Source organism: Macaca fascicularis, chromosome 14 (assembly GCF_037993035.2).
Source record: "Macaca fascicularis isolate 582-1 chromosome 14, T2T-MFA8v1.1".
In the NCBI taxonomy this organism is placed as follows: domain Eukaryota; kingdom Metazoa; phylum Chordata; class Mammalia; order Primates; family Cercopithecidae; genus Macaca; species Macaca fascicularis.
In genome coordinates, this window is record NC_088388.1 from 71,263,007 (window position 1) to 71,271,779 (window position 8,773).

Genomic DNA, 8,773 nt, shown 5'->3' on the forward strand with positions numbered 1-8,773 from the left:
CCTTTCTAAGATTTTTTTCTCTCTAAACCTACTCCTAAATTTTATTTTCTGGAGTATGACCAAAATACCAGTGTATGACTCACATAGTTTGGGCTGATCAATACAAAACTTTAATAATTTTGCAAGCAAGTGTGCACATTATCACTACTTTTTCTTGTTCTTTTTACCTGTATTTTCATCTTTTGAGGCAGAGTCTCACTGTGTTGCTCAGGCTGGAGTGCAGTGGCACGATCACTTTCCGGGCTCAAGTGATCCTCCTGTCTCAGCCTCCCAAGAAGCTGGGACTACAAGAGTGTGCCACTGCGCCAGGCCATCACTACCTTTTAGTTCCCTTTGTGAAGTCTTCCTTCTAACTATTTAGGATGCCTGTGGACTCACAGTTCTTTCAATATACTCAGTTAGTTCTGATTCACTGTGGTCATTTTTTCCCTCTCTGGAGTTTATGTGGTCACTCTTTGGCCACTCACAACTCTGCTTTCTTGAATGACAGGAAGTTCCAGGCTCAGTATGAAATGCTTTCTACTTCAAAAGGTGGAATCAGTTTTTTTCCCAAGAACCTTAGTTCTTCCAAGAGAAAAATATTAAGAGTCAAAATTTGGGACCTAGGCTGGTGCCACTCATCAACCAGGAGAAGGCAGATCAATATCGGAGTTTTCTCAGGTCACTTTGATGACCTAGCATGCATTTTCTTTTTGTTTCTCCCCCACTCTCCCTTTCATGAAGGAGTCATGAGTACATCATATCGTGTATCTATATCATATCATGCTCCAAGTTACCACTACCTTTATCAAGGTGGTTGTTACTTTTCTCTAATGTGAGATACTATTAAATATCCCTCCTCTCGGCTGATAATTTTTCTATTTTCTCACCAACACTGATGTAAACAACAGTCACACCAAGCCACATTTTCATTAGTTTTATTCCCCCAATTTATAAGTCTCCAATTCATTTTCTCTTTTAACTTCAGCTGAAGCATCCTTGGGCTGGCTACCAAGTGTGCACATCCAGATGATCTGACTCACAAGCATTGGTTGCACATCAATCATCCAAAAGGAAAAAGAAATGCCAGCCATCCTAGAGTAGCCTCAAAGCGAGTACCAAACGCTATAACAGCAGCATACAGATGAATACCATTTCTCAGTCTCATTCCAATTTCTCCTCTAGTTTCCTCAGTCTGGACCTTACCATTTAAATCTATTTTCCTTCCCTTTAATTTTTTCCCTTTTACTTGGTACTCGAAAAAATTGTTTTTTTCTTCACGATTGGAGGTCAAATAAATTTTGTTTTGTTTTGCTTTGCTTTAGTGGTTTTAGAACTGAACTCCATTTTCTCAAAGGTCCTAGGGTACATATCTTTTACTCTCCTTCCTCGTCTTCCCAATTTGCTTATAACATTGTTTGGGGTTCCTTTATTTACTACTTCTGTAACTTTAAATCCGAACTTACACTTTTATTTCTTGTTTCGTTGCCTATGGGCTGTTTCTTGACCCCAAGTTTTTAAGGTATTGATGCTCTTGTTCTTTGTTTACTTTTCCTTTTATCTTTCACCTCTGTTTCTAGCATCTGTACTTTTATGTTGATATTGTCAAAGTAAAAAACACTGATATTGCTTGATGATACTGCGTCTTATAAAAATAAATAAAATAAAATGAAAACATTGATAGTCTCTTCTTTTGCCGTAATACCTTCTGTTCAATCTAAAAGTTAAAAATCAATATGTGAATGCATACAAACAATTTATATCAGTTAAGAATATTTTCACTGTATGCAAGAATATTTTCATTGTAAGCAAAAAGTGGGTTGATAGGCTCACACAATACAAAAATTCCAGATTAAGGCTGGCTACAGGTGTGGCTGAGACAGGAACTTGTGAACAATAATCAGGACATGTATCCCCTCTGTCCTTTGGCTCTGCTCCCCAGAGTGTGTTGGTCTCATTCGCCAACACACTAATGTTGTTGAGTGTCTCTCTCCTGTGGTTTTGATATGACTTTTGGCAACTTCTGGGGCAACATCATTGCACGTTCATGTCCAGCAGGAAAGTGTGAAAATCTTTGCCTCAACTTTTCCATCTAAAGTCATAAGACTCCCTATGATGGGGCATCTTGGGGCAAGTGTTACCTCTTAACCAGTCAGGTCATTGGTGAGTGGTTCGTGTTATCTTAAGCCTGGCTTATATGGGCCACCCTTAGACTTGAGAGCAGAGCCCCACTTAAATCAAATTGCTGATTGGAGAAGGGCCTTGAGCTAATTGGGGAATAGATACCATGTAATTCTCCATTTCCTTGTAATTTTCCTTCAACCCCAACTACCTTCAACCTCAATGCCCATCTCCCCTCCCCTCATATATATCATTTCTCTTAAACAGAACCCTAGGATAAAATGTCAGGCCTCACACTCCCAATTTCTCCTTCTCCTTCTTCTCTTTCTCCTTCTCCTTCTCCCCGTCTCCCTCCCTCCCCCTCCTCCTCAGCCCCCTCCCCCTCCCTTTCCCTTTCCCTCTCCCTCTCCCTCTCCCTCTCCCTCTCCTTTTTCTTCTTTTTTGAGACAGGGGTTTTGCTCTGTCACCCAGACTAGAATGCAGAGGTGCAATCATGGCTCACTGCAGCCTTAACTTCCCAGGCTCCAGCGATCCTCCTACTTCAGCCTCCAGAGTAGCTGGGACTACAGATGCGGGCCACCATGCCTGGCTAATTTTTGTATTTTTGGTAGACATGGGGTTTCACTGTGTTGCTCAGGCTGGTCTCAAGCTCCTGAGCTCAAACAATCCACCAACCTCGGTCTCCCAAAGTGCTGGGATTATAGGCATGAGCCACTGTGCCTGGTGACACCTCCAAGTTCTGAGTAGGTAGGCTCTTCTGAGAGATCCATCTCCTGAGCACTTCCTGGAATGGATACAGAGAAGAGGAGAAAATGGTAGTGTAGATTCATCAGGAAAGGATTTTGAAGCAATTTTTTAGAAATGAAAGACGATGGTTTTTCAGAAGGGAACAAGGCTTTCATCACCTCTTTAACTTTCTCTAAATTCTCCAGGAGATCAAATTTCTTGAGTCCATATTCTCCAGCTCCCTCCCTGCTGGAGTCCTACACCTTCCTGCTCCAATCTGGACTGGTTGCCTGCTGGGATTTCCCTTCATTAGCCTACTGGCTTCAATCTCAAGTCACATCTTTGTTGGTTTACTCACTTGTTTTTTTGTTTTGCTTTTCGAAATGGAGTCTCTCTCTGTCACCCAGGCTGGAGTGCAGTGGTGTGATCGCAACTCACTGCAACCTCCGCCTCCTGGGTTCAAGCGATTCTCCTGCCTCAGTCTCCCTAGTAGCTGGGACTACAGGCATGTGCCACCACTCCTGGCTAATTTTGGTATTTTTAGTAGAGACAGGGTTACACCACGTTGGCTAGGCTGGTCTCGAACTCCTGACCTCAAGTGATCTGCCTGACTCGACCTCCCAAAGTGCTAGGATTACAGGCATGAGCCACAGTACCCGGCCTAGACCATGACTAATTCTTAAGAGAAATAAGCCAGCGAACAATAAGTTCCCCTCTTCTGATGGAAAAGCTTTGAGAAAGGGCTCAGTGAGAGGCAGATTCTGCTTGAAATGTTCAGGAATCATTGGGGTGGGATAGAAGAGTGGAATAGAGAAGAATAGATGGAGAATCCTGTAAAATATCTGAGCCCTGGTCACAACTCGGGCCAATGCTACTTCTATTGCATCCACTCTATCAGGAATATCCCTTCATCTCAACCCTTTAGCTATGGGTTTCTCCAGGACAGGGAATAGCCATGAACAGCCTGTTCATAGTCACATCCATTTCAGAATGAAGCATGCACAGGGTTTCCCTCTGAGAAGCTAGGTGGTACTAAATGGTTGGAGTCCTTTTCTATTTTTTCTTTTAGTGTTTATAGAGTTATCTTTTTGACTTCTAGTTCAAGATAGAAAATATGTGTTTGTGTCTTTTCCTACATAAGAACCCATTTCATGATAGAAAATACAATTTAAGGCCCGGCGCGGTGGTTCGGGCCTGTAATCCCAGCACTTTGGGAGGCCAAGGCAGGAGGATCACGTTGTGTCCCGAATTGGTGGGTTCTTGGTCTCGCTGACTTCAAGAATGAAGCCGCTGCACAGGCCAGCGCGAGTTCCGGCGAGCGCGGTGCATGCGGGCCGGCAGTGCTGGGGGACCCGGCGCACTCCGCAGCTGCTGGCCCGGGTGCTAAGCTCCTCACTGCCCTGAGCCCGCGGCCCCGGCCGGGGCCCGCCTAGCCCACGCCCGCGCCCGCCGGAACTCGCGCTGGCCTGTGAGCCCCGCGCGCAGCCCCTGTTCCCGCCCGCGCCTCTCCCTCCACACCTCCCCGCAAGCAGAGGGAGTCGGCTCCGGCCTCGGCCAGCCCAGACAAGGGCTCCCACAGTGCAGTGGCGGGCTGAAGGGCTCCCCAAGCGCCGCCACAGTGGACACCCAGGCCGAGTAGGCGCCGAGAGTGAGGGCTGCTACTCTCAACCTGAGCTCAGGAGTTCAAGACTAGCCTGGTCAACATGGTGAAACCCCATTTCTACTAAAAGTACAAATATTAGCCAGGCGTAGTGACACAGGCCTGTAATCCCAGCTACTGACACTTGAACCCGGGAGGCAGAGGTTGCTGTAAGCCGACATTGCGCCATTGCACTCCAGCCTGGCCGACGGAACGAGATTCCATCTCAGAAAAAAATAATAATAATAAAAATAAATAAATAAATAAAATTAAAAAAGTTATAAACCCACAGCAAAGAGAAAATAAGAGAGAGGATATCAGTGTAAGAGAAACTTCAATGCATTTTGAAGAGAAAGAAAGTGGATGAAGAAGTAGTTACAGGTGAGGCAGGTGCTGGAAGCTGCAGTCTGGAATGTGCAAAGGGGTGTGGGGGACAGAGTTGAGAACCCAAGAGAGCCCTAAGACACAGAAATGCTAGGACAGCCACAGGAGGAAAGACGACTCACCCATGAAAACTGGGAAATAAATTGAAGTTCTATAGATGGAACACTGTACCTTTCTTGCACCCTCTCCTGCACCACCCACACACAGAAACCCTAGCAGGCAGGCATCTGTCAAGCAGATATTTAGAACATGCTTCTCTAACATCTGCACTCTTGTTAGCTGGTTACTAGATCAGCCTAGAACAAATCCCTCCAATAAATGAGCCCAGTACATGCTCATAGAGTCCCAGTTAGGTATTTATGGCTCATTTTTAAAAATAAATGAAGTACTGCCAGGCATCTGAAAGCCTGCAAGATGAAATAGAGTAACCAAGAGGCTATGAAAAACAAGAACAAGGCCGGTGGCGAGTAGCTCACGCCTCTAATCCTAGCACTTTGGGAGGCTGAGGCAGGAGGATTGCTTGAGCCCAGGAGTTCAAAACCAGCCTGGGCAACATAGGGAGACCCTGTCACTATTAAAAATTAAAAAAAAAAAAAAGTCAGGCATGATTGTGCACTTCTGTAGTCCCAGCTCCTTGGGAGGCTGAAGTGGGAGGACCACTTGAGCCTGGGAGGTCAAGGCTGCAGTGAATGTGTTTGTGCCACTGCCCTCCAGCCTGGGCAAACAGAATGAGACCCTGTCTCTAAAATAAAAAACAAAACAAAGGAAAACAAGAACAACAGGCTATGAAAAAGAACAACCCAGCTCTTAGGATCTAAAGATATAATTGGCAGGGCAAGGTGGCTCACACCTGTAATCCCAGCACTTTGGGAGGCCAAGGCAGGCAGGTCACCTGAGGTCAGGAGTTCGAGACCAGCCTGGCCAACATGGTGAAACCCTGTCTCTACTAAAAATATAAAAATTAGCCAGAAGTGGTGGCATACGTCTGTAATCCCAACTACTCAGGAGGTGGAGTTTACAGTGAGCCGAGATCATGTCACTGAACTCCAGCCTGGGTGACAGAGTGGGACTCTGCCTCAAAAAAAAAAAAAAAGATACAATTGATAAAAAAAATAATGCAATAGAAGTACTGTAAGATAGACAGAAAACATGAGAGAAAAAGATTATCAACATCAGAGTCACAGAAACTCTAGAAATTACAAATGGGTAAAACAAGGAGTGAGAGATACTAGAGAAGAATTGACCAGAACTAAAGGACACAGATCACCAGACTAAAAGGTTCCATCATGTTCCAAGCACATGAATAAAAGAGACTCTCATCTTGATAAATCATTGTGAAATTTCGGAACTCCATGAAAAAAGAGGAGATTTTAAAAAACTTCAAAGATGGAAAAAAAAAAAGTGACTTTCAAATTAAACTTGGGAATTAGACTCACTTGGAACTGCTAGTCTGTTGTCCTAGGTGCTAGAGACAACAGAATAATGACTTTAAGTTCCGAGGGGAAAGGTTTTCAATTTTAGTTTTATGTTCTGCCAAATTTTCTGTCAAGTGTGAAGGTAGACTAAAGATATTTTTAGACAAACAAGGAATCAGAATTTTTACCGCCAACATAGCCCTTAGGAGGAAGTTACTTGAAGATAAACTCCAATAAAACAAGTGACTACAAAAATTAGTTGGGTGGTAGTGGCACAAGCCTGTAATCCTGGCTACTTAGGAGGGTGAGGCAGGAGAATCGCTTGAGCCTGGGAGGCAGAGGTTGTAGTGAGCCAAGATCGCCCCACTGTACTCCAGTCTGAGTGACAGAGTGAGACCTTGTCTTAAAAAACAAAAACGAAAACAAAAACAAAACGCCGGGCACGGTGGCTCATGCCTGTAATCCCAGCACTTTGGGAGGCTGAGGTGGGTGGATCATAAGGTCAAGAGATTGAGACCATCTGGCCAACATGGCGAAACCCCGTCTCTACTAAAAATACAAAAATTAGCTGGGCGTGGTGGAGCACGCCTGTAGTCCCAGCTACTCGGGAGGCTGAGGCAGGAGAATCGCTTGAACCCAGGAGGCGGAGGTTGCAGTGAGCTGAGATCAAGCCACTGCACTCCATCCTGGCAACAAAGTGAGACACCATCTCAAAAAAACCCAAAACAAACAACAAGGTCAGAGCTCCCAATCAGGAAACCGGAGAATTTGTAGGGTAAATGCATAAGAAGATTAAAAACCTGGAATCTAAATTAACCTGAGTCTTTCCTGAAAATGAGAATTTAGGGGAAGGTGAAGGACGGGCTGAGGACTGGGGAAGTGGTGGTAATTAGGAGGGGATGTGGGAGTGAATAACCAAATATTCCAAGTAGGGAAGTAACATCCCTTCAGAAATTCTAAAATTTAACCATATCATGTCATTGTCCCCTGGCCCCTGGGGCAGCTCAACTGGCTGCCTGGTCCCACATGGTCCCTTGTTAAAATGGTGAAACCGGTTCCTCAGGACAGTTGATGAGCAGGAATATTCTATTTCCCGCCTCCCTCTCCCATCCCATTCAGTTCCCCTGACTGTGTTAACCACCTTTTTTTTCCTTTAGTCAGATTTTTGTTGGAAATGAAAACTGTGAAATCAAGTCCTTAAAACAGATGTCCCTTGTGAGGGGTAATTCACAGTGGAAGGCCATAGTTCTGTATTTCCCTGGTCCATTTAGGCTCTGATGGGACATTCTGTTCTACTTCTAATGATTCTGTTTTATTGAGTTAGCATGATGGGTATGGGTATGAAAAACAGCACCCAGAAAGTTCAAGGTAAGGAAATACTTGAGAACAGGAACCTGTTTGGCCCATCTTTGTAGTTCCCTGAGCCCAGCCTGGTGTCTAGCCAAGTATCAAAGGTACCAGAGCAGTGACTGCAGTGTCAATGAGTGTTGAGCTAGACATGCTGACTACCTCACATTCCAGGTCAGGAATCAACCCCCAGCCTGGGGTAGGGCGACAAAGGCCAGTGGCATAAACTTGGCTATGGGGAAGGACTGCAAAAGCTAGACACCAGGAAATTTTGACTTTCCAGGTGTAAAACATAGAAGATGGCCAGTGATGACTAACTTCCCAATGTGTTATAAATATACATAAATAAGATGTTTATAGAAAATTACTTTTGAGAGTAAAAAGAAAGAAGCAGGTTTGAATAATAGGTGTTGAGAAATTATGTGACTATTAAAATGATGACTATGTAAAAACTATACATGCATATTAACGAATGAGGATAGTCCAAAGAAAGACCACACCAACACTAAAATAGTTTCAGTGATAGGTGAAGCAATTTTAAGTGAAATTCTAATTAATTTTTATAATGCCATAAACGTAATTTTAGATGTTCAAAGAAAAACAGACTACTGAACTTCAGCATTGCACATGGTGAACTGATACTCACTTGGAAACAGCACATCAGAGAACCCATTCAGGACTGCTACTCCTTGTAGATTTCCCCACAGGCTCTGAACTGTGGGTAGCATACTTCCTTTCCATTTGTCACCTCTTTCTCCTGTATCATTTTGAAGATGAAATACAATGGCTATTCGGCATGTCAGGTTTAGTCAGAGATCCTGTTCCATGATCTCTGGTGAAGAATATTTCATAGCCCCCAGGGAAAAGTATCTAGGGACAGTTGGAACACAGGCAAGATATCATTTTCAATTTCCTGTTTTCCTGTGTCTTCGCCCAGTTGGTTCTGGATCACCTAATTTCCCCTCTCCTTTAGTCACAACACACATTAACGAACACAAATAGATGTTTAGGCAGCTGCTGCCAGATTTACACATTCAGTATCTGATCTGATGGAGCTCTGCTGGAAGACTCCACTATGTTTAAGTATGTGTAAGTTCTGGACAGCTGTGGAGAAAATGAATGATCACAGTAAACAGGGCTTCCTTGGTACTGTTGTCTAGTT